The sequence below is a fragment of the Nelumbo lutea genome, chromosome 4, assembly GCF_056320005.1.
Source record: "Nelumbo lutea isolate HS-2025 chromosome 4, American lotus-T2T, whole genome shotgun sequence".
NCBI lineage: Eukaryota > Viridiplantae > Streptophyta > Magnoliopsida > Proteales > Nelumbonaceae > Nelumbo > Nelumbo lutea.
The window spans coordinates 52,143,358-52,164,307 of record NC_142687.1 but is presented as its reverse complement, the minus strand read 5'-3'; the positions used below and the strand labels follow the sequence as shown (position 1 = coordinate 52,164,307).

The window sequence follows — 20,950 nt, the reverse complement described above, 5'->3', positions numbered from 1 at the left end:
ACTGGAAACAACGTGCCGGATACTCGGACCATTTGCGGAACGACCGTCATTACTGAATGGGAACGGTGCAAAACCGGGCTTTTGGCATTCGTCGTGCATTGTGGGCCCCGCGATATTACTACATTTATCCGGGGATGCGGCAGATCTAGAAAGGAATAACTCCGCTCACCTGGGAGCTTGTGCACGGTTACCAAGGGAGGAAAGTTGCATACACCGTTTTTTCAAGTCTGAAAGAATTAACGTAGGGGAGCAAGATAATGAGTGCATAAAGATTAAAGCGAACAAGAAGCAAACGGGTGCGATCATACCAGCACTAATGCACCGGATCCCATCAGAACTCCGAAGTTAAGCGTGCTTGGGCGAGAGTACTACTAGGATGGGTGACCTCCTGGGAAGTCCTCGTGTTGCACCCCAATTTTATTAATATTTTATTTTTGATATACTATTTGCAAATTCCATATGTCGTTTCGGCGAGACAACTGGAAACAACGTGCCGGATACTCGGACCATTTGCGGAACGACCGTCATTACTGAATGGGAACGGTGCAAAACCGGGCTTTTGGCATTCGTCGTGCATTGTGGGCCCCGCGATATTACTACATTTATCCGGGGATGCGGCAGATCAAGAAAGGAATAACTCCGCTCACCTGGGAGCTTGTGCACGGTTACCAAGGGAGGAAAGTTGCATACACCGTTTTTTCAAGTCTGAAAGAATTAATGGAGGGGAGCAAGATAGTGAGTGCATAAAGATTAAAGCGAACAAGAAGAAAACTGGTGCGATCATACCAGCACTAATGCACCGGATCCCATCAGAACTCCGAAGTTAAGCGTGCTTGGGCGAGAGTAGTACTAGGATGGGTGACCTGGGAAGTCCTCGTGTTGCACCCCAATTTTATTAATATTTTATTTTTGATATACTATTTGCAAATTCCATATGTCGTTTCGGCGAGACAACTGGAAACAACGTGCCGGATACTCGTACCATTTGCGGCACGACCGTCATTATTGAATGGGAACGGTGCAAAACCTTTCTTTTGGCATTCGTCATGCATTGTGGGCCCCGCGATATTACTACATTTATCCGGGGCAGCGACAGATCTAGAAAGGACTAACTCCGCTCACCTGGGAGCTTGTGCACGGTTACCAAGGGAGGAAAGTTGCATACACCGTTTTTTCAAGTCTAAAAGAATTAATGGAGGGGAGCAAGATAGTGATTGCATAAAGATTAAAGCGAACAAGAAGCAAACGGGTGCGATCATACCAGCACTAATGCACCGGATCCCATCAGAACTCCGAAGTTAAGCGTGCTTGGGCGAGAGTAGTACTAGGATGGGTGACCTGGGAAGTCCTCGTGTTGCACCCCAATTTTATTAATATTTTATTTTTGATATACTATATGCAAATTCCATATGTCGTTTCGGCGAGACAACAGGAAACAACGTGCCGGATACTCGGACCATTTGGGGAACGACCGTCATTACTGAATGGGAACGGTGCAAAACCGGGCGTTTGGCATTCGTCGTGCATTGTGGGCCCCATGATATTACAACATTTATCCGGGGATGCGGCAGATCTAGAAAGGAATAACTCCGCTCACCTGGGAGCTTGTGCACGGTAACCAAGGGAGGAAAGTTGTATACACCGTTTTTTCAAGTCTGAAAGAATTAACGGAGGGGAGCAAGATAATGAGTGCATAAAGATTAAAGCGAACAAAAGCAAACGGGTGCGATCATACTAGTACTAATGCACCGGATCCCATCAGAACTCCGAAGTTAAGCGTGCTTGGGCGAGAGTAGCACTAGGATGGGTGACCTCCTGGGAAGTCCTCGTGTTGCACCCCAATTTTAGTAATATTTTATTTTTGATATACTATTTGCAAATTCCATATGTCGTTTCGGCGAGACAACAGGAAACAACGTGCCGGATACTCGGACCATTTGCGGCACGACCGTCATTACTGAATGGGAACGGTGCAAAACCGGTCTTTTGGCATTCATAGTGCATTGTGGGCCCCACGATATTACTACATTTATCCGGGGCAGCGACAGATCTAGAAAGGAATAACTCCGCTCAACTGGGAGCTTGTGCACGGTTACCAAGGGAGGAAAGTTGCATACACCGTTTTTTCAAGTCTGAAAGAATTAATGGAGGGGAGCAAGATAGTGAGTGCATAAAGATTAAAGCGAACAAGAAGCAAACGGGTGCGATCATACCAGCACTAATGCACCGGATCCCATCAGAACTCCGAAGTTAAGCATGCTTGGGCGAGAGTAGTACTAGGATGGGTGACCTCCTGGGAAGTCCTCGTGTTGCACCCCAATTTTATTAATATTTTATATTTGATATACTATTGGCAAATTCCATATGTCGTTTCGGCGAGACAACTGGAAACAACGTGCCGGATACTCGGACCATTTGCGGCACGACCGTCATTACTGAATGGGAACGGTGCAAAACCGGTCTTTTGGCATTCATAGTGCATTGTGGGCCCCACGATATTACTACTTTTACCCGGGGCAGCGACAGATCTAGAAAGGAATAACTCCGCTCACCTGGGATCTTGTGCACGGTTACCAAGGGAGGAAAGTTGCATACACCGTTTTTTCAAGTCTGAAAGAATTAATGGAGGGGAGCAAGATAGTGAGTGCGTAAAGATTCCTGCGAACAAGATGCAAACGGGTTCGATCATACCAGCACTAATGCACCGGATCCCATCAGAACTCCGAAGTTAAGCGTGCTTGGGCGAGAGTAGTATTAGGATGGGTGACCTCCTGGGAAGTCCTCGTGTTGCACACCAATTTTATTAATATTTTATTTTTGATATACTATTTGCAAATTCTAAATGTCGTTTCGGCGAGACAACTGGAAACAACGTGCCGGATACTCGGACCATTTGCGGCACGACCGTCATTACTGAATGGGAACGGTGCAAAACTGGGCTTTAGGCATTCGTCGTGCATTGTGGGGCCCGTGATATTACTACATTTATCCGAGGATGCGGCAGATATAGAAAAGGAATAACTCCGCTCACCTGGGAGCTTGTGCACGGTTACCAAGGGAGGAAAGTTGCATAAACCGTTTTTTCAAGTCTGAAAGAATTTATGGAGGGGAGCAAGATAGTGAGTGCATAAAGATTAAAGCGAACAAGAAGCAAACGGATGCGATCATACCAGCACTAATGCACCGGATCCCATCAGAACTCCGAAGTTAAGCGTGCTTGGGCGAGAGTAGTACTAGGATGGGTGACTTCCTGGGAAGTCCTCGTGTTGCACCCCAATTTTATTAATATTTTATTTTTTATATACTATTTGCAAATTCTATATGTCGTTTCGGCGAGACAACTGGAAACAACGTGCCGGATACTCGGACCATTTGCGGCACGACCGTCATTACTGAATGGGAACGGTGCAAAACTGGGCTGTAGGCATTCGTCGTGCATTGTGGGCCCCGTGATATTACTACATTTATCCGAGGATGCGGCAGATATAGAAAAGGAATAACTCCGCTCACCTGGGAGCTTGTGCACGGTTACCAAGGGAGGAAAGTTGCATAAACCGTTTTTTCAAGTCTGAAAGAATAAATGGAGGGGAGCAAGATAGTGAGTGCATAAAGATTAAAGCGAACAAGAAGCAAACGGGTGCGATCATAACAGCACTAATGCACCGGATCCCATCAGAACTCCGAAGTTAAGCGTGCTTGGGCGAGAGTAGTACTAGGATGGGTGACCTCCAGGGAAGTCCTCGTGTTGCACCCCAATTTTATTAATATTTTATTTTTGATATACTATTTGCAAATTCCATATGTCGTTTCGGCGAGACAACAGGAAACAACGTGCCGGATACTCGGACCATTTGCGGAACGACCGTCATTACTGAATGAGAACGGTGCAAAACCGGGCTTTTGGCATTCGTCGTGCATTGTGGGCCCCGCGATATTACTACATTTATCCGGGGATGCGGCAGATCTAGAAAGGAATAACTCCGCTCACCTGGGAGCTTGTGCACGGTTACCAAGGGAGGAAAGTTGCATACACCGTTTTTTCAAGTCTGAAAGAATTAACGGAGGGGAGCAAGATAATGAGTGCATAAAGATTAAAGCGAAAAAGAAGCAAACGGGTGCGATCATACCAGCACTAATGCACCGGATCCCATCAGAACTCCGAAGTTAAGCGTGCTTGGGCGAGAGTACTACTAGGATGGGTGACCTCCTGGGAAGTCCTCGTGTTGCACCCCAATTTTATTAATATTTTATTTTTGATATACTATTTGAAAATTCCATATGTCGTTTCGGCGAGACAACTGGAAACAACGTGCCGGATACTCGGACCATTTGCGGAACGACCGTCATTACTGAATGGGAACGGTGCAAAACCGGGCTTTTGGCATTCGTCGTGCATTGTGGGCCCCGCGATATTACTACATTTATCCGGGGATGCGGCAGATCAAGAAAGGAATAACTCCGCTCACCTGGGAGCTTGTGCACGGTTACCAAGGGAGGAAAGTTGCATACACCGTTTTTTCAAGTCTGAAAGAATTAATGGAGGGGAGCAAGATAGTGAGTGCATAAAGATTAAAGCGAACAAGAAGAAAACTGGTGCGATCATACCAGCACTAATGCACCGGATCCCTTCAGAACTCCGAAGTTAAGCGTGCTTGGGCGAGAGTAGTACTAGGATGGGTGACCTGGGAAGTCCTCGTGTTGCACCCCAATTTTATTAATATTTTATTTTTGATATACTATTTGCAAATTCCATATGTCGTTTCGGCGAGACAACTGGAAACAATGTGCCGGATACTCGTACCATTTGCGGCACGACCGTCATTACTGAATGGGAACGGTGCAAAACCTTTCTTTTGGCATTCGTCGTGCATTGTGGGCCCCGCGATATTACTACATTTATCCGGGGCAGCGACAGATCTAGAAATGACTAACTCCGCTCACCTGGGAGCTTGTGCACGGTTACCAAGGGAGGAAAGTTGCATACACCGTTTTTTCAAGTCTAAAAGAATTAATGGAGGGGAGCAAGATAGTGATTGCATAAAGATTAAAGCGAACAAGAAGCAAACGGGTGCGATCATACCAGCACTAATGCACCGGATCCCATCAGAACTCTGAAGTTAAGCGTGCTTGGGCGAGAGTAGTACTAGGATGGGTGACCTGGGAAGTCCTCGTGTTGCACCCCAATTTTATTAATATTTTATTTTTGATATACTATATGCAAATTCCATATGTCGTTTCGGCGAGACAACAGGAAACAACGTGCCGGATACTCGGACCATTTGGGGAACGACCGTCATTACTGAATGGGAACGGTGCAAAACCGGGCGTTAGGCATTCGTCGTGCATTGTGGGCCCCATGATATTACAACATTTATCCGGGGATGCGGCAGATCTACAAAGGAATAACTCCGCTCACCTAGGAGCTTGTGCACGGTTACCAAGGGAGGAAAGTTGCATACACCGTTTTTTCAAATCTGAAAGGATTAATGGAGGGGAGCAAGACAGTGAGTGCATAAAGATTTCTGCGAACAAGATGCAAACGGGTGCGATCATACCAGCACTAATGCACCGGATCCCATCAGAACTCCGAAGTTAAGTGTGCTTGGGCGAGAGTAGTACTAGGATGGGTGACCTCCTTGGAAGTCCTCGTGTTGCACCCCAATTTTATTAATATTTTATTTTTGATATACTATTTGCAAATTCCATATGTCGTTTCGGCGAGAAAACAGGAAACAACGTGCCGGATACTCGGACCATTTGCGGAACGACCGTCATTACTGAATGGGAACGGTGCAAAACCGGGCTTTTGGCATTCGTCGTGCATTGTGGGCCCCGCGATATTACATTTATCCGGGGATGCGGCAGATCAAGAAAGGAATAACTCCGCTCACCTGGGAGCTTGTGCACGGTTACCAAGGAGGAAAGTTGCATACACCGTTTTTTCAAATCTGAAAGGATTAATGGAGGGGAGCAAGACATTGAGTGCATAAACATTTCTGCGAACAAGACGCAAACGGGTGCGATCATACCAGCACTAATGCACCGGATCCCATCAGAACTCCGAAGTTAAGCGTGCTTGGGCGAGAGTAGTACTAGGATGGGTGACCTCCTGGGAAGTCCTCGTGTTGCACCCCAATTTTATTAATATTTTATTTTTGATTTACTATTGGCAAATTCCATATGTCGTTTCGGCGAGACAACAGGAAACAATGTGTCGGATACTCGGACCATTTGCGGAACGACTGTCATTACTGAATGGGAACGGTGCAAAACCGGGCTTTTGGCTTTCGTCGTGCATTGTGGGCCCCGTGATATTACTACATTTATCCGAGGATGCGGCAGATCTAGAAAGGAATAACTCCGCTCACCTGAAGCTTGTGCACGGTAACCAAGGGAGGAAAGTTGCATACACCGTTTTTTCAAGTCTGAAAGAATTAATGGAGGGGAGCAAGATAGTGAGTGCATAAAGACTAAAGCGAACAAGAAGAAAACGGGTGCGATCATACCAGCACTAATGCACCGGATCCCATCAGAACTCCGAAGTTAAGCGTGCCTGGGCGAGAGTAGTATTAGGATGGGTGACCTCCTGGGAAGTCCTCGTGTTGCACCCCAATTTTATTAATATATTATTTTTGATATACTATTTGCAAATTCCATCTGTCGTTTCGGCGAGACAACTGGAAACAACGTGCCGGATACTCGGACCATTTGCGGCACGACCGTCATTACTGAATGGGAACGGTGCAAAACTGGGCTTTTGGCATTCGTCGTGCATTGTGGGCCCCGTGATATTACTACATTTATCCGAGGATGCGGCAGATCTAGAAAGGAATAACTCCGCTCACCTGGGAGCTTGTGCACGGTTACCAAGGGAGGAAAGTTGCATAAACCGTTTTTTCAAGTCTGAAAGAATTAATGGAGGGGAGCAAGATAGTGAGTGCATAAAGATTAAAGCGAACAAGAAGCAAACGGGTGCGATCATACCAGCACTAATGCACCGGATCCCATCAGAACTTCGAAGATAAGCGTGCTTGGGCGAGAGTAGTACTAGGATGGGTGACCTCCTGGGAAGTCCTCGTGTTGCACCCCAATTTTATTAATATTTTATTTTTGATATACTATTTGCAAATTCCATATGTCGTTTCGGCGAGACATCAGGAAACAACGAGCCGGATATTCGGACCATTTGCGGCACGACCGTCATTAACGAATGGGAACGGTGCAAAACCGGGCTTTTGGCATTCGTCCTGCATTGTGGGCCCCGCGATATTACTGCATTTATCCGGGGATGCGGCAGATCTAGAAAGGAATAACTCCGCTCACCTGGGAGCTTGTGCACGGTTACCAAGGGAGGAAAGTTGCATACACCGTTTTTTCAAGTCTGAAAGAATTAATGGAGGGGAGCAAGATAGTGAGTGCATAAAGATTCCTGCGAACAAGATGCAAACGGGTTCGATCATACCAGCACTAATGCACCGGATCCCATCAGAACTCCGAAGTTAAGCGTGCTTGGGCGAGAGTAGTATTAGGATGGGTGACCTCCTGGGAAGTCCTCGTGTTGCACACCAATTTTATTAATATTTTATTTTTGATATACTATTTGCAAATTCTAAATGTCGTTTCGGCGAGACAACTGGAAACAACGTGCCGGATACTCGGACCATTTGCGGCACGACCGTCATTACTGAATGGGAACGGTGCAAAACTGGGCTTTAGGCATTCGTCGTGCATTGTGGGGCCCGTGATATTACTACATTTATCCGAGGATGCGGCAGATATAGAAAAGGAATAACTCCGCTCACCTAGGAGCTTGTGCACGGTTACCAAGGGAGGAAAGTTGCATAAACCGTTTTTTCAAGTCTGAAAAAATTAACGGAGGGGAGCAAGATAATGAGTGCATAAAGATTAAAGCGAACAAGAAGCAAACGGGTGCGATCATACCAGCACTAATGCACCGGATCCCATCAGAACTCCGAAGTTAAGCGTGCTTGGGCGAGAGTACTACTAGGATGGGTGACCTCCTGGGAAGTCCTCGTGTTGCACCCCAATTTTATTAATATTTTATTTTTGATATACTATTTGCAAATTCCATATGTCGTTTCGGCGAGACAACTGGAAACAACGTGCCGGATACTCGGACCATTTGCGGAACGACCGTCATTACTGAATGGGAACGGTGCAAAACCGGGCTTTTGGCATTCGTCGTGCATTGTGGGCCCCGCGATATTACTACATTTATCCGGGGATGCGGCAGATCTAGAAAGGAATAACTCCGCTCACCTGGGAGCTTTTGCACGGTTACCAAGGGAGGAAAGTTGCATACACCGTTTTTTCAAGTCTGAAAGAATTAACGTAGGGGAGCAAGATAATGAGTGCATAAAGATTAAAGCGAACAAGAAGCAAACGGGTGCGATCATACCAGCACTAATGCACCGGATCCCATCAGAACTCCGAAGTTAAGCGTGCTTGGGCGAGAGTACTACTAGGATGGGTGACCTCCTGGGAAGTCCTCGTGTTGCACCCCAATTTTATTAATATTTTATTTTTGATATACTATTTGCAAATTCCATATGTCGTTTCGGCGAGACAACTGGAAACAACGTGCCGGATACTCGGACCATTTGCGGAACGACCGTCATTACTGAATGGGAACGGTGCAAAACCGGGCTTTTGGCATTCGTCGTGCATTGTGGGCCCCGCGATATTACTACATTTATCCGGGGATGCGGCAGATCAAGAAAGGAATAACTCCGCTCACCTGGGAGCTTGTGCACGGTTACCAAGGGAGGAAAGTTGCATACACCGTTTTTTCAAGTCTGAAAGAATTAATGGAGGGGAGCAAGATAGTGAGTGCATAAAGATTAAAGCGAACAAGAAGAAAACTGGTGCGATCATACCAGCACTAATGCACCGGATCCCATCAGAACTCCGAAGTTAAGCGTGCTTGGGCGAGAGTAGTACTAGGATGGGTGACCTGGGAAGTCCTCGTGTTGCACCCCAATTTTATTAATATTTTATTTTTGATATACTATTTGCAAATTCCATATGTCGTTTCGGCGAGACAACTGGAAACAACGTGCCGGATACTCGTACCATTTGCGGCACGACCGTCATTATTGAATGGGAACGGTGCAAAACCTTTCTTTTGGCATTCGTCATGCATTGTGGGCCCCGCGATATTACTACATTTATCCGGGGCAGCGACAGATCTAGAAAGGACTAACTCCGCTCACCTGGGAGCTTGTGCACGGTTACCAAGGGAGGAAAGTTGCATACACCGTTTTTTCAAGTCTAAAAGAATTAATGGAGGGGAGCAAGATAGTGATTGCATAAAGATTAAAGCGAACAAGAAGCAAACGGGTGCGATCATACCAGCACTAATGCACCGGATCCCATCAGAACTCCGAAGTTAAGCGTGCTTGGGCGAGAGTAGTACTAGGATGGGTGACCTGGGAAGTCCTCGTGTTGCACCCCAATTTTATTAATATTTTATTTTTGATATACTATATGCAAATTCCATATGTCGTTTCGGCGAGACAACAGGAAACAACGTGCCGGATACTCGGACCATTTGGGGAACGACCGTCATTACTGAATGGGAACGGTGCAAAACCGGGCGTTTGGCATTCGTCGTGCATTGTGGGCCCCATGATATTACAACATTTATCCGGGGATGCGGCAGATCTAGGAAGGAATAACTCCGCTCACCTGGGAGCTTGTGCACGGTAACCAAGGGAGGAAAGTTGTATACACCGTTTTTTCAAGTCTGAAAGAATTAACGGAGGGGAGCAAGATAATGAGTGCATAAAGATTAAAGCGAACAAAAGCAAACGGGTGCGATCATACTAGTACTAATGCACCGGATCCCATCAGAACTCCGAAGTTAAGCGTGCTTGGGCGAGAGTAGCACTAGGATGGGTGACCTCCTGGGAAGTCCTCGTGTTGCACCCCAATTTTAGTAATATTTTATTTTTGATATACTATTTGCAAATTCCATATGTCGTTTCGGCGAGACAACAGGAAACAACGTGCCGGATACTCGGACCATTTGCGGCACGACCGTCATTACTGAATGGGAACGGTGCAAAACCGGTCTTTTGGCATTCATAGTGCATTGTGGGCCCCACGATATTACTACATTTATCCGGGGCAGCGACAGATCTAGAAAGGAATAACTCCGCTCAACTGGGAGCTTGTGCACGGTTACCAAGGGAGGAAAGTTGCATACACCGTTTTTTCAAGTCTGAAAGAATTAATGGAGGGGAGCAAGATAGTGAGTGCATAAAGATTAAAGCGAACAAGAAGCAAACGGGTGCGATCATACCAGCACTAATGCACCGGATCCCATCAGAACTCCGAAGTTAAGCGTGCTTGGGCGAGAGTAGTACTAGGATGGGTGACCTCCTGGGAAGTCCTCGTGTTGCACCCCAATTTTATTAATATTTTATATTTGATATACTATTGGCAAATTCCATATGTCGTTTCGGCGAGACAACTGGAAACAACGTGCCGGATACTCGGACCATTTGCGGCACGACCGTCATTACTGAATGGGAACGGTGCAAAACCGGTCTTTTGGCATTCATAGTGCATTGTGGGCCCCACGATATTACTACTTTTACCCGGGGCAGCGACAGATCTAGAAAGGAATAACTCCGCTCACCTGGGATCTTGTGCACGGTTACCAAGGGAGGAAAGTTGCATACACCGGTTTTTCAAATCTGAAAGAATTAATGGAGGGGAGCAAGATAGTGAGTGCATAAAGATTAAAGCGAACAAGAAGCAAACGGGTGCGATCATACCAGCACTAATGCACCGGATCCCATCAGAACTCCGAAGTTAAGCGTGCTTGGGCGAGAGTAGTACTAGGATGGGTGACCTCCTGGGAAGTCCTCGTGTTGCACCCCAATTTTATTAATATTTTATTTTTGATATACTATTGGCAAATTCCATATGTCGTTTCGGCGAGACAACAGGAAACAATGTGTCGGATACTCGGACCATTTGCGGAACGACTGTCATTACTGAATGGGAACGGTGCAAAACCGGGCTTTTGGCATTCGTCGTGCATTGTGGGCCCCGTGATATTACTACATTTATCCGAGGATGCGGCAGATCTAGAAAGGAATAACTCCGCTCACCTGAAGCTTGTGCACGGTAACCAAGGGAGGAAAGTTGCATACACCGTTTTTTCAAGTCTGAAAGAATTAATGGAGGGGAGCAAGATAGTGAGTGCATAAAGATTAAAGCGAACAAGAAGAAAACGGGTGCGATCATACCAGCACTAATGCACCGGATCCCATCAGAACTCCGAAGTTAAGCGTGCTTGGGCGAGAGTAGTACTAGGATGGGTGACCTCCTGGGAAGTCCTCATGTTGCACCCCAATTTTATTAATATTTTATTTTTGATATACTATTTGCAAATTCCATATGTCGTTTCGGCGAGACAACTGGAAACAACGTGCCGGATACTCGGACCATTTGCGGCACGACCGTCATTACTGAATGGGAACGGTGCAAAACCGGTCTTTTGGCATTCATAGTGCATTGTGGGCCCCACGATATTACTACATTTATCCGGGGCAGCGACAGATCTAGAAAGGAATAACTCCGCTCACCTGGGAGCTTGTGCACGGTTACCAAGGGAGGAAAGTTGCATACACCGTTTTTTCAAGTCTGAAAGAATTAATGGAGGGGAGCAAGATAGTGAGTGCATAAAGATTAAAGCGAACAAGAAGCAAACGGGTGCGATCATACCAGCACTAATGCACCGGATCCCATCAGATCTCCGAAGTTAAGCGTGCTTGGGCGAGAGTAGTACTAGGATGGGTGACCTCCTGGGAAGTCCTCGTGTTGCACCCCAATTTTATTAATATTTTATTTTTGATATACAATTTGCAAATTCCATATGTCGTTTCGGCGAGACAACAGGAAATAACGTGCCGGATACTCGCACCATTTGCGGAACGACTGTCATTACTGAATGGGAACGGTGCAAAACCGGGCTTTTGGCATTCGTCGTGCATTGTGGGCCCCACGATATTACGACATTTATCCGGGGATGCGGCAGATCTAGAAAGGAATAACTCCGCTCACCTGGGAGCTTGTGCACGGTAACCAAGGGAGGAAAATTGTATACACCGTTTTTTCAAGTCTGAAAGAATTAACGGAGGGGAGAAAGATAATGAGTGCATAAAGATTAAAGCGAACAAGAAGCAAACGGGTGCGATCATACTAGCACTAATGCACCGGATCCCATCAGAACTCCGAAGTTAAGCGTGCTTTGGCAAGGGTAGTACTAGGATGGGTGACCTCCTGGGAAGTCCTCGTGTTGCACCCCAATTTTATTAATATTTTATTTTTGATATACTATTTGCAAATTCCATATGTCGTTTCGGCGAGACAACAGGAAACAACGTGCCGGATACTCGGACCATTTGCGGAACGACTGTCATTACCGAATGGGAACGGTGCAAAACCGGGCTTTTGGCATTCGTCGTGCATTGTGGGCCCCACGATATTACTTCATTTATCCGGGGATGCGGCATATCTAGAAAGGAATAACTCCGCTCACCTGGGAGCTTGTGCACGGTAACCAACGGAGGAAAGTTGTATACACCGTTTTTTCAAGTCTGAAAGAATTAAGGGAGGGGAGCAAGATAATGAGTGCATAAAGATTAAAGCGAACAAAAGCAAACAGGTGCGATCATACTAGTACTAATGCACCGGATCCCATCAGAACTCCGAAGTTAAGCGTGCTTGGGCGAGAGTAGTACTAGGATGGGTGACCTCCTGGGAAGTCCTCGTGTTGCACCCCAATTTTATTATTATTTTATTTTTGATATACTATTTGCAAATTCCATATGTCGTTTCGGCGAGACAACAGGAAACAACGTGCCAGATACTCGGACCATTTGCGGAACGACGGTCATTACTGAATTGGAACGGTGCAAAACCGGTCTTTTGGCATTCGTCGTGCATTGTGGGCCCCACGATATTACTACATTTATCCGGGGATGCGGCAGATCTAGAAAGGAATAACTCCGCTCACCTGGGAGCTTGTGCACGGTAACCCAGGGAGGAAAGTTGTATACACCGTTTTTTCAAGTCTGAAAGAATTAACGGAGGGGAGCAAGATAATGAGTGCATAAAGATTAAAGCGAACAAGAACCAAACGGGTGCGATCATACTAGCACTAATGCACCGGATCCCATTAGAACTCCGAAGTTAAGCGTGCTTGGGCGAGAGTAGTACTAGGATGGGTGACCTCCTGGGAAGTCCTCGTGTTGCACCCCAATTTTATTAATATTTTATTTTTGATATACTATTTGCAAATTCTATATGTCGTTTCGTCGAGACAACAGGAAACAACGTGCCGGATACTCGGACCATTTGCGGAACGACTGTCATTACTGAATGGGAACGGTGCAAAACCGGGCTTTTGGCATTCGTCGTGCATTGTGGGCCCCACGATATTACTACATTTATCCGGGAATGCGGCAGATCTAGAAAGGAATAACTCCGCTCACCTGGGAGCTTGTGCACGGTAACCAAGGGAGGAAAGTTGCATACACCGTTTTTTCAAATCTGAAAGAATTAATGGAGGGGAGCAAGATAGTGAGTGCATAAAGATTAAAGCGAACAAGAAGAAAACGGGTGCGATCATACCAGCACTAATGCACCGGATCCCATTAGAACTCCGAATTTAAGCGTGCTTGGGCGAGAGTAGTACTAGGATGGGTGACCTCCTGGGAAGTCCTCATGTTGCACCCCAATTTTATTAATATTTTATTTTTGATATACTATATGCAAATTCCATATGTCGTTTCGGCGAGACAACTGGAAACAACGTGCCGGATACTCGGACCATTTGCGGCACGACCGTCATTACTGAATGGGAACGGTGCAAAACCGGTCTTTTGGCATTCATAGTGCATTGTGGGCCCCACGATATTACTACATTTATCCGGGGCAGCGACAGATCTAGAAAGGAATAACTCCGCTCACCTGGGAGCTTGTGCACGGTTACCAAGGGAGGAAAGTTGCATACACCGTTTTTTCAAGTCTCAAAGAATTAATGGGGGGGAGCAAGATAGTGAGTGCATAAAGATTAAAGCGAACAAGAAGCAAACGGGTGCGATCATACCAGCACTAATGCACCGGTTCCCATCAGAACTCCGAAGTTAAGCGTGCTTGGGCGAGAGTAGTACTAGGATGGGTGACCTCCTGGGAAGTCCTCGTGTTGCACCCCAATTTTATTAATATTTTATATTTGATATATTATTGGCAAATTCCATATGTCGTTTCGGCGAGACAACAGGAAACAACGTGCCGGATACTCGGACCATTTGGGGAACGACCGTCATTACTGAATGGGAACGGTGCAAAACAGGGCGTTTGGCATTCGTCGTGCATTGTGGGCCCCATGATATTACTACATTTATCCGGGGATGCGGCAGATCTAGAAAGGAATAAATCCGCTCACCTGGGAGCTTGTGCACGGTAACCAAGGGAGGAAAGTTGTATACACCGTTTTTTCAAGTCTGAAAGAATTAACGGAGGGGAGCAAGATAATGAGTGCATAAAGATTAAAGCGAACAAAAGCAAACGGGTGCGATCATACTAGTACTAATGCACCGGATCCCATCAGAACTCCGAAGTTAAGCGTGCTTGGGCGAGAGTAGTACGAGGATGGGTGACCTCCTGGGAAGTCCTCGTGTTGCACCCCAATTTTAGTAATATTTTATTTTTGATATACTATTTGCAAATTCCATATGTCGTTTCGGCGAGACAACAGGAAACAACGTGCCGGATACTCGGACCATTTGCGGCACGACCGTCATTACTGAATGGGAACGGTGCAAAACCGGTCTTTTGGCATTCATAGTGCATTGTGGGCCCCACGATATTACTACATTTATCCGGGGCAGCGACAGATCTAGAAAGGAATAACTCCGCTCACCTGGGATCTTGTGCACGGTTACCAAGGGAGGAAAGTTGCATACACCGGTTTTTCAAATCTGAAAGAATTAATGGAGGGGAGCAAGATAGTGAGTGCATAAAGATTAAAGCGAACAAGAAGCAAACGGGTGCGATCATACCAGCACTAATGCACCGGATCCCATCAGAACTCCGAAGTTAAGCGTGCTTGGGCGAGAGTAGTACTAGGATGGGTGACCTCCTGGGAAGTCCTCGTGTTGCACCCCAATTTTATTAATATTTTATATTTGATATACTATTGGCAAATTCCATATGTCGTTTCGGCGAGACAACTGGAAACAACGTGCCGGATACTCGGACCATTTGCGGCACGACCGTCATTACTGAATGGGAACGGTGCAAAACCGGTCTTTTGGCATTCATAGTGCATTGTGGGCCCCTCGATATTACTACATTTACCCGGGGCAGCGACAGATCTAGAAAGGAATAACTCCGCTCACCTGGGATCTAGTGCACGGTTACCAAGGGAGGAAAGTTGCATACACCGGTTTTTCAAATCTGAAAGAATTAATGGAGGGGAGCAAGATAGTGAGTGCATAAAGATTAAAGCGAACAAGAAGCAAACGGGTGCGATCATACCAGCACTAATGCACCGGATCCCATCAGAACTCCGAAGTTAAGCGTGCTTGGGTGAGAGTAGTACTAGGATGGGTGACCTCCTGGGAAGTCCTCGTGTTGCACCCCAATTTTATTAATATTTTATTTTTGATATACTATTCGCAAATTCCATATGTCGTTTCGGCGAGACAACAGGAAACAATGTGCCGGATACTCGGACCATTTGCGGAACGACTGTCATTACTGAATGGGAACGGTGCAAAACCGGGCTTTTGGCATTCGTCGTGCATTGTGGGCCCCGTGATATTACTACATTTATCCGAGGATGCGGCAGATCTAGAAAGGAATAACTCCGCTCACCTGAAGCTCGTGCACGGTAACCAAGGGAGGAAAGTTGCATACACCGTTTTTTCAAGTCTGAAAGAATTAATGGAGGGGAGCAAGATAGTGAGTGCATAAAGATTAAAGCGAACAAGAAGAAAACGTGTGCGATCATACCAGCACTAATGCACCGGATCCCATCAGAACTCCGAAGTTAAGCGTGCTTGGGCGAGAGTAGTATTAGGATGGGTGACCTCCTGTGAAGTCCTCATGTTGCACCCCAATATTATTAATATTTTATTTTTGATATACTATTTGCAAATTCCATATGTCGTTTCGGCGAGACAACTGGAAACAACGTGCCGGATACTCGGACCATTTGCGGCACGACCGTCATTACTGAATGGGAACGGTGCAAAACCGGTCTTTTGGCATTCATAGTGCATTGTGGGCCCCACGATATTACTACATTTATCCGGGGCAGCGACAGATCTAGAAAGGAATAACTCCGCTCACCTGGGAGCTTGTGCACGGTTACCAAGGGAGGAAAGTTGCATACACCGTTTTTTCAAGTCTGAAAGAATTAATGGAGGGGAGCAAGATAGTGAGTGCATAAAGATTAAAGCGAACAAGAAGCAAACGGGTGCGATCATACCAGCACTAATGCACCGGATCCCATCAGAACTCCGAAGTTAAGCGTGCTTGGGCGAGAGTACTACTAGGATGGGTGACCTCCTGGGAAGTCCTCGTGTTGCACCCCAATTTTATTAATATTTTATTTTTGATATACAATTTGCAAATTCCATATGTCGTTTCGGCGAGACAACAGGAAATAACGTGCCGGATACTCGGACCATTTGCGGAACGACTGTCATTACTGAATGGGAACGGTGCAAAACCGGGCTTTTGGCATTCGTCGTGCATTGTGGGCCCCACGATATTACTACATTTATCCGGGGATGCGGCAGATCTAGAAAGGAATAACTCCGCTCACCTGGGAGCTTGTGCACGGTAACCAAGGGAGGAAAATTGTATACACCGTTTTTTCAAGTCTGAAAGAATTAACGGAGGGGAGCAAGATAATGAGTGCATAAAGATTAAAGCGAACAAGAAGCAAACGGGTGCGATCATACTAGCACTAATGCACCGGATCCCATCAGAACTACGAAGTTAAGCGTGCTTTGGCGAGGGTAGTACTAGGATGGGTGACCTCCTGGGAAGTCCTCGTGTTGCACCCCAATTTTATTAATATTTTATTTTTGATGTACTATTTGCAAATTCCAAATGTCGTTTCGGCGAGACAACAGGATACAACGTGCCGGATACTCGGACCATTTGCGGAACGACTGTCATTACTGAATGGGAACGGTGCAAAACCGGGCTTTTGGCATTCGTCGTGCATTGTGGGCCCCACGATATTACTACATTTATCCGGGGATGCGGCAGATCTAGAAAGGAATAACTCCGCTCACCTGGGAGCTTGTGCACGGTAACCCAGGGAGGAAAGTTGTATACACCGTTTTTTCAAGTCTGAAAGAATTAACGGAGGGGAGCAAGATAATGAGTGCATAAAGATTAAAGCGAACAAGAACCAAACGGGTGCGATCATACTAGCACTAATGCACCGGATCCCATCAGAACTCCGAAGTTAAGCGTGCTTGGGCGAGAGTAGTACTAGGATGGGTGACCTCCTGGGCAGTCCTCGTGTTGCACCCCAATTTTATTAATATTTTATTTTTTATATACTATTTGCAAATTCTATATGTCGTTTCGGCGAGACAACAAGAAACAACGTGCCGGATACTCGGACCATTTGCGGAACGACTGTCATTACTGAATGGGAACGGTGCAAAACCGGGCTTTTGGCATTCGTCGTGCATTGTGGGCCCCACGATATTACTACATTTATCCGGGAATGCGGCAGATCTAGAAAGGAATAACTCCGCTCACCTGGGAGTTTGTGCACGGTAACCAAGGGAGGAAAGTTGCATACACCGTTTTTTCAAATCTGAAAGAATTAATGGAGGGGAGCAAGATAGTGAGTGCATAAAGATTAAAGCGAACAAGAAGAAAACGGGTGCGATCATACCATCACTAATGCACCGGATCCCATCAGAACTCCGAAGTTAAGCGTGCTTGGGCGAGAGTAGTACTAGGATGGGTGACCTCCTGGGAAGTCCTCATGTTGCACCCCAATTTTATTAATATTTTATTTTTGATATACTATTTGCAAATTCCATATGTCGTTTCGGCGAGACAACTGGAAACAACGTGCCGGATACTCGGACCATTTGCGGCACGACCGTCATTACTGAATGGGAACGGTGCAAAACCGGTCTTTTGGCATTCATAGTGCATTGTGGGCCCCACGATATTACTACATTTATCCGGGGCAGCGACAGATCTAGAAAGGAATAACTCCGCTCACCTGGGAGCTTGTGCACGGTTACCAAGGGAGGAAAGTTGCATACACCGTTTTTTCAAATCTGAAAGAATTAACGGAGGGGAGCAAGATAATGAGTGCATAAAGATTAAAGCGAACAAGAAGCAAACGGGTGCGATCATACCAGCACTAATGCACCGGATCCCATCAGAACTCCGAAGTTAAGCGTGCTTGGGCGAGAGTAGTACTAGGATGGGTGACCTCCTGGGAAGACCTCGTGTTGCACCCCAATTTTATTAATACTTTATTTTTGATATACTATTTGCAAATTCCATATGTCGTTTCGGCGAGACAACAGGAAACAATGTGCCGGATACTCGGACCATTTGCGGAACGACTGTCATTACTGAATGGGAACGGTGCAAAACCGGGCTTTTGGCATTCGTCGTGCATTGTGGGCCCCATGATATTACTACATTTATCCGGGGATGCGGCAGATCTAGAAAGGAATAACTCCGCTCACCTGGGAGCTTGTGCACGGTAACCCAGGGAGGAAAATTGTATACACCGTTTTTTCAAGTCTGAAAGAATTAACGGAGGGGAGCAAGATAATGAGTGCATAAAGATTAAAGCGAACAAGAACCAACCGGGTGCGATCATACTAGCACTAATGCACCGGATCCCATCAGAACTCCGAAGTTAAGCGTGCTTGGGCGAGAGTAGTACTAGGATGGGTGACCTCCTGGGCAGTCCTCGTGTTGCACCCCAATTTTATTAATATTTTATTTTTTATATACTATTTGCAAATTCTATATGTCGTTTCGGCGAGACAACAGGAAACAACGTGCCGGATACTCGGACCATTTGCGGAACGACTGTCATTACTGAATGGGAACGGTGCAAAACCGGGCTTTTGGCATTCGTCGTGCATTGTGGGCCCCACGATATTACTACATTTATCCGGGAATGCGGCAGATCTAGAAAGGAATAACTCCGCTCACCTGGGAGCTTGTGCACGGTAACCAGGGGAGGAAAGTTGCATACACCGTTTTTTCAAATCTGAAAGAATTAATGGAGGGGAGCAAGATAGTGAGTGCATAAAGATTAAAGCGAACAAGAAGAAAACGGGTGCGATCATACCATCACTAATGCACCGGATCCCATCAGAACTCCGAAGTTAAGCGTGCTTTGGCGAGAGTAGTACTAGGATGGGTGACCTCCTGGGAAGTCCTCATGTTGCACCCCAATTTTATTAATATTTTATTTTTGATATACTATTTGCAAATTCCATATGTCGTTTCGGCGAGACAACTGGAAACAACGTGCCGGATACTCGGACCATTTGCGGCACGACCGTCATTACTGAATGGGAACGGTGCAAAACCGGTCTTTTGGCATTCATAGTGCATTGTGGGCCCCACGATATTACTACATTTATCCGGGGCAGCGACAGATCTAGAAAGGAATAACTCCGCTCACCTGGGAGCTTGTGCACGGTTACCAAGGGAGGAAAGTTGCATACACCATTTTTTCAAATCTGAAAGAATTAACGGAGGGGAGCAAGATAATGAGTGCATAAAGATTAAAGCGAACAAGAAGCAAACGGGTGCGATCATACCAGCACTAATGCACCGGATCCCATCAGAACTCCGAAGTTAAGCGTGCTTGGGCGAGAGTAGTACTAGGATGGGTGACCTCCTGGGAAGACCTCGTGTTGCACCCCAATTTTATTAATACTTTATTTTTGATATACTATTTGCAAATTCCATATGTCGTTTCGGCGAGACAACAGGAAACAATGTGCCGGATACTCGGACCATTTGCGGAACGACTGTCATTACTGAATGGGAACGGTGCAAAACCGGGCTTTTGGCATTCGTCGTGCATTGTGGGCCCCATGATATTACTACATTTATCCGGGGATGCGGCAGATCTAGAAAGGAATAACTCCGCTCACCTGGGAGCTTGTGCACGGTAACTCAGGGAGGAAAATTGTATACACCGTTTTTTCAAGTCTGAAAGAATTAACGGAGGGGAGCAAGATAATGAGTGCATAAAGATTAAAGCGAACAAGAACCAACCGGGTGCGATCATACTAGCACTAATGCACCGGATCCCATCAGAACTCCGAAGTTAAGCGTGCTTGGGCGAGAGTAGTACTAGGATGGGTGACCTCCTGGGAAGTCCTCGTGTTGCACCCCAATTTTATTAATATTTTATTTTTGATATACTATTTGCAAATTCTATATGTCGTTTCGGCGAGACAACAGGAAACAACGTGCCGGATACTCGGACCATTTGCGGAACGACTGTCATTACTGAATGGGAACGGTGCAAAACCGGGCTTTTGGCATTCGTCGTGCATTGTGGGCCCCACGATATTACTACATTTATCCGGGAATGCGGCAGATCTAGAAAGGAATAACTCCGCTCACCTGGGAGCTTGTGCACGGTAACCAAGGGAGGAAAGTTGCATACACCGTTTTTTCAAATCTGAAAGAATTAATGGAGGGGAGCAAGATAGTGAGTGCATAAAGATTATAGCGAACAAGAAGAAAACGGGTGCGATCATACCAGCACTAATGCACCGGATCCCATCAGAACTCCGAAGTTAAGCGTGCTTGGGCGAGAGTAGTACTAGAATGGGTGACCTCCTGGGAAGTCCTCATGTTGCACCCCAATTTTATT

General features: G+C 46.2%; 43 non-coding genes and 1 pseudogene across 43 annotated transcripts; all 44 read left to right on the top strand.

The window, feature by feature from the left end:
• The first annotated feature begins 294 nt into the window (after window positions 1-294).
• Window positions 295-413, top strand: LOC148858442 (5S ribosomal RNA). Its single transcript, XR_016096509.1, has one exon. It is a non-coding gene; the product is annotated as a 5S ribosomal RNA (ribosomal RNA).
• A 359-nt stretch (window positions 414-772) lies between these two features.
• Window positions 773-888, top strand: LOC148858441 (5S ribosomal RNA). The gene has a single exon (XR_016097762.1). It is a non-coding gene; the product is annotated as a 5S ribosomal RNA (ribosomal RNA).
• A 359-nt stretch (window positions 889-1,247) lies between these two features.
• On the top strand, window positions 1,248-1,363 carry LOC148858440 (5S ribosomal RNA). The gene has a single exon (XR_016097216.1). It is a non-coding gene; the product is annotated as a 5S ribosomal RNA (ribosomal RNA).
• Window positions 1,364-1,721: 358 nt separating this feature from the next.
• On the top strand, window positions 1,722-1,840 carry LOC148858439 (5S ribosomal RNA). The gene has a single exon (XR_016097433.1). It is a non-coding gene; the product is annotated as a 5S ribosomal RNA (ribosomal RNA).
• A 359-nt stretch (window positions 1,841-2,199) lies between these two features.
• On the top strand, window positions 2,200-2,318 carry LOC148858438 (5S ribosomal RNA). Its single transcript, XR_016096105.1, has one exon. It is a non-coding gene; the product is annotated as a 5S ribosomal RNA (ribosomal RNA).
• Window positions 2,319-2,677: 359 nt separating this feature from the next.
• Window positions 2,678-2,796, top strand: LOC148858437 (5S ribosomal RNA). The gene has a single exon (XR_016097814.1). It is a non-coding gene; the product is annotated as a 5S ribosomal RNA (ribosomal RNA).
• Window positions 2,797-3,156: 360 nt separating this feature from the next.
• On the top strand, window positions 3,157-3,275 carry LOC148858436 (5S ribosomal RNA). The gene has a single exon (XR_016096634.1). It is a non-coding gene; the product is annotated as a 5S ribosomal RNA (ribosomal RNA).
• Window positions 3,276-3,635: 360 nt separating this feature from the next.
• On the top strand, window positions 3,636-3,754 carry LOC148858435 (5S ribosomal RNA). Its single transcript, XR_016096866.1, has one exon. It is a non-coding gene; the product is annotated as a 5S ribosomal RNA (ribosomal RNA).
• A 359-nt stretch (window positions 3,755-4,113) lies between these two features.
• Window positions 4,114-4,232, top strand: LOC148858434 (5S ribosomal RNA). Its single transcript, XR_016096508.1, has one exon. It is a non-coding gene; the product is annotated as a 5S ribosomal RNA (ribosomal RNA).
• Window positions 4,233-4,591: 359 nt separating this feature from the next.
• Window positions 4,592-4,707, top strand: LOC148858433 (5S ribosomal RNA). Its single transcript, XR_016098185.1, has one exon. It is a non-coding gene; the product is annotated as a 5S ribosomal RNA (ribosomal RNA).
• Window positions 4,708-5,066: 359 nt separating this feature from the next.
• Window positions 5,067-5,182, top strand: LOC148858432 (5S ribosomal RNA). Its single transcript, XR_016097723.1, has one exon. It is a non-coding gene; the product is annotated as a 5S ribosomal RNA (ribosomal RNA).
• Window positions 5,183-5,541: 359 nt separating this feature from the next.
• On the top strand, window positions 5,542-5,660 carry LOC148858431 (5S ribosomal RNA). The gene has a single exon (XR_016096490.1). It is a non-coding gene; the product is annotated as a 5S ribosomal RNA (ribosomal RNA).
• A 355-nt stretch (window positions 5,661-6,015) lies between these two features.
• Window positions 6,016-6,134, top strand: LOC148858430 (5S ribosomal RNA). The gene has a single exon (XR_016096021.1). It is a non-coding gene; the product is annotated as a 5S ribosomal RNA (ribosomal RNA).
• A 358-nt stretch (window positions 6,135-6,492) lies between these two features.
• On the top strand, window positions 6,493-6,611 carry LOC148858429 (5S ribosomal RNA). The gene has a single exon (XR_016095968.1). It is a non-coding gene; the product is annotated as a 5S ribosomal RNA (ribosomal RNA).
• Window positions 6,612-6,970: 359 nt separating this feature from the next.
• Window positions 6,971-7,089, top strand: LOC148858428 (5S ribosomal RNA). Its single transcript, XR_016096620.1, has one exon. It is a non-coding gene; the product is annotated as a 5S ribosomal RNA (ribosomal RNA).
• Window positions 7,090-7,448: 359 nt separating this feature from the next.
• Window positions 7,449-7,567, top strand: LOC148858427 (5S ribosomal RNA). The gene has a single exon (XR_016097813.1). It is a non-coding gene; the product is annotated as a 5S ribosomal RNA (ribosomal RNA).
• A 360-nt stretch (window positions 7,568-7,927) lies between these two features.
• Window positions 7,928-8,046, top strand: LOC148858426 (5S ribosomal RNA). Its single transcript, XR_016096507.1, has one exon. It is a non-coding gene; the product is annotated as a 5S ribosomal RNA (ribosomal RNA).
• Window positions 8,047-8,405: 359 nt separating this feature from the next.
• LOC148858425 (5S ribosomal RNA) lies at window positions 8,406-8,524 on the top strand. The gene has a single exon (XR_016096506.1). It is a non-coding gene; the product is annotated as a 5S ribosomal RNA (ribosomal RNA).
• A 359-nt stretch (window positions 8,525-8,883) lies between these two features.
• LOC148858424 (5S ribosomal RNA) lies at window positions 8,884-8,999 on the top strand. Its single transcript, XR_016097761.1, has one exon. It is a non-coding gene; the product is annotated as a 5S ribosomal RNA (ribosomal RNA).
• Window positions 9,000-9,358: 359 nt separating this feature from the next.
• On the top strand, window positions 9,359-9,474 carry LOC148858423 (5S ribosomal RNA). Its single transcript, XR_016097215.1, has one exon. It is a non-coding gene; the product is annotated as a 5S ribosomal RNA (ribosomal RNA).
• Window positions 9,475-9,832: 358 nt separating this feature from the next.
• LOC148858422 (5S ribosomal RNA) lies at window positions 9,833-9,951 on the top strand. Its single transcript, XR_016097432.1, has one exon. It is a non-coding gene; the product is annotated as a 5S ribosomal RNA (ribosomal RNA).
• Window positions 9,952-10,310: 359 nt separating this feature from the next.
• LOC148858421 (5S ribosomal RNA) lies at window positions 10,311-10,429 on the top strand. Its single transcript, XR_016096009.1, has one exon. It is a non-coding gene; the product is annotated as a 5S ribosomal RNA (ribosomal RNA).
• Window positions 10,430-10,788: 359 nt separating this feature from the next.
• Window positions 10,789-10,907, top strand: LOC148858420 (5S ribosomal RNA). The gene has a single exon (XR_016095998.1). It is a non-coding gene; the product is annotated as a 5S ribosomal RNA (ribosomal RNA).
• A 358-nt stretch (window positions 10,908-11,265) lies between these two features.
• LOC148858419 (5S ribosomal RNA) lies at window positions 11,266-11,384 on the top strand. Its single transcript, XR_016096465.1, has one exon. It is a non-coding gene; the product is annotated as a 5S ribosomal RNA (ribosomal RNA).
• Window positions 11,385-11,743: 359 nt separating this feature from the next.
• On the top strand, window positions 11,744-11,862 carry LOC148858418 (5S ribosomal RNA). Its single transcript, XR_016095673.1, has one exon. It is a non-coding gene; the product is annotated as a 5S ribosomal RNA (ribosomal RNA).
• Window positions 11,863-12,221: 359 nt separating this feature from the next.
• Window positions 12,222-12,340, top strand: LOC148858417 (5S ribosomal RNA). The gene has a single exon (XR_016096902.1). It is a non-coding gene; the product is annotated as a 5S ribosomal RNA (ribosomal RNA).
• A 358-nt stretch (window positions 12,341-12,698) lies between these two features.
• Window positions 12,699-12,817, top strand: LOC148858416 (5S ribosomal RNA). Its single transcript, XR_016096993.1, has one exon. It is a non-coding gene; the product is annotated as a 5S ribosomal RNA (ribosomal RNA).
• Window positions 12,818-13,176: 359 nt separating this feature from the next.
• LOC148858415 (5S ribosomal RNA) lies at window positions 13,177-13,295 on the top strand. The gene has a single exon (XR_016096100.1). It is a non-coding gene; the product is annotated as a 5S ribosomal RNA (ribosomal RNA).
• A 359-nt stretch (window positions 13,296-13,654) lies between these two features.
• Window positions 13,655-13,773, top strand: LOC148858414 (5S ribosomal RNA). Its single transcript, XR_016097650.1, has one exon. It is a non-coding gene; the product is annotated as a 5S ribosomal RNA (ribosomal RNA).
• A 359-nt stretch (window positions 13,774-14,132) lies between these two features.
• On the top strand, window positions 14,133-14,251 carry LOC148858413 (5S ribosomal RNA). The gene has a single exon (XR_016096419.1). It is a non-coding gene; the product is annotated as a 5S ribosomal RNA (ribosomal RNA).
• Window positions 14,252-14,609: 358 nt separating this feature from the next.
• LOC148858412 (5S ribosomal RNA) lies at window positions 14,610-14,728 on the top strand. The gene has a single exon (XR_016097136.1). It is a non-coding gene; the product is annotated as a 5S ribosomal RNA (ribosomal RNA).
• Window positions 14,729-15,087: 359 nt separating this feature from the next.
• On the top strand, window positions 15,088-15,206 carry LOC148858411 (5S ribosomal RNA). The gene has a single exon (XR_016095987.1). It is a non-coding gene; the product is annotated as a 5S ribosomal RNA (ribosomal RNA).
• A 359-nt stretch (window positions 15,207-15,565) lies between these two features.
• Window positions 15,566-15,684, top strand: LOC148858410 (5S ribosomal RNA). Its single transcript, XR_016096041.1, has one exon. It is a non-coding gene; the product is annotated as a 5S ribosomal RNA (ribosomal RNA).
• A 358-nt stretch (window positions 15,685-16,042) lies between these two features.
• Window positions 16,043-16,161, top strand: LOC148858409 (5S ribosomal RNA). The gene has a single exon (XR_016097914.1). It is a non-coding gene; the product is annotated as a 5S ribosomal RNA (ribosomal RNA).
• Window positions 16,162-16,520: 359 nt separating this feature from the next.
• LOC148858408 (5S ribosomal RNA) lies at window positions 16,521-16,639 on the top strand. The gene has a single exon (XR_016096504.1). It is a non-coding gene; the product is annotated as a 5S ribosomal RNA (ribosomal RNA).
• A 359-nt stretch (window positions 16,640-16,998) lies between these two features.
• On the top strand, window positions 16,999-17,117 carry LOC148858407 (5S ribosomal RNA). Its single transcript, XR_016097365.1, has one exon. It is a non-coding gene; the product is annotated as a 5S ribosomal RNA (ribosomal RNA).
• Window positions 17,118-17,476: 359 nt separating this feature from the next.
• Window positions 17,477-17,595, top strand: LOC148858406 (5S ribosomal RNA). Its single transcript, XR_016096857.1, has one exon. It is a non-coding gene; the product is annotated as a 5S ribosomal RNA (ribosomal RNA).
• A 359-nt stretch (window positions 17,596-17,954) lies between these two features.
• Window positions 17,955-18,073, top strand: LOC148858405 (5S ribosomal RNA). The gene has a single exon (XR_016097312.1). It is a non-coding gene; the product is annotated as a 5S ribosomal RNA (ribosomal RNA).
• Window positions 18,074-18,432: 359 nt separating this feature from the next.
• Window positions 18,433-18,551, top strand: LOC148858404 (5S ribosomal RNA). Its single transcript, XR_016098175.1, has one exon. It is a non-coding gene; the product is annotated as a 5S ribosomal RNA (ribosomal RNA).
• A 359-nt stretch (window positions 18,552-18,910) lies between these two features.
• Window positions 18,911-19,029, top strand: LOC148858403 (5S ribosomal RNA). The gene has a single exon (XR_016096856.1). It is a non-coding gene; the product is annotated as a 5S ribosomal RNA (ribosomal RNA).
• A 359-nt stretch (window positions 19,030-19,388) lies between these two features.
• Window positions 19,389-19,507, top strand: LOC148858402 (5S ribosomal RNA; annotated as a pseudogene).
• Window positions 19,508-19,866: 359 nt separating this feature from the next.
• LOC148858401 (5S ribosomal RNA) lies at window positions 19,867-19,985 on the top strand. Its single transcript, XR_016098063.1, has one exon. It is a non-coding gene; the product is annotated as a 5S ribosomal RNA (ribosomal RNA).
• A 359-nt stretch (window positions 19,986-20,344) lies between these two features.
• LOC148858400 (5S ribosomal RNA) lies at window positions 20,345-20,463 on the top strand. Its single transcript, XR_016095794.1, has one exon. It is a non-coding gene; the product is annotated as a 5S ribosomal RNA (ribosomal RNA).
• A 359-nt stretch (window positions 20,464-20,822) lies between these two features.
• On the top strand, window positions 20,823-20,941 carry LOC148858399 (5S ribosomal RNA). Its single transcript, XR_016096675.1, has one exon. It is a non-coding gene; the product is annotated as a 5S ribosomal RNA (ribosomal RNA).
• Window positions 20,942-20,950: the final 9 nt, after the last annotated feature.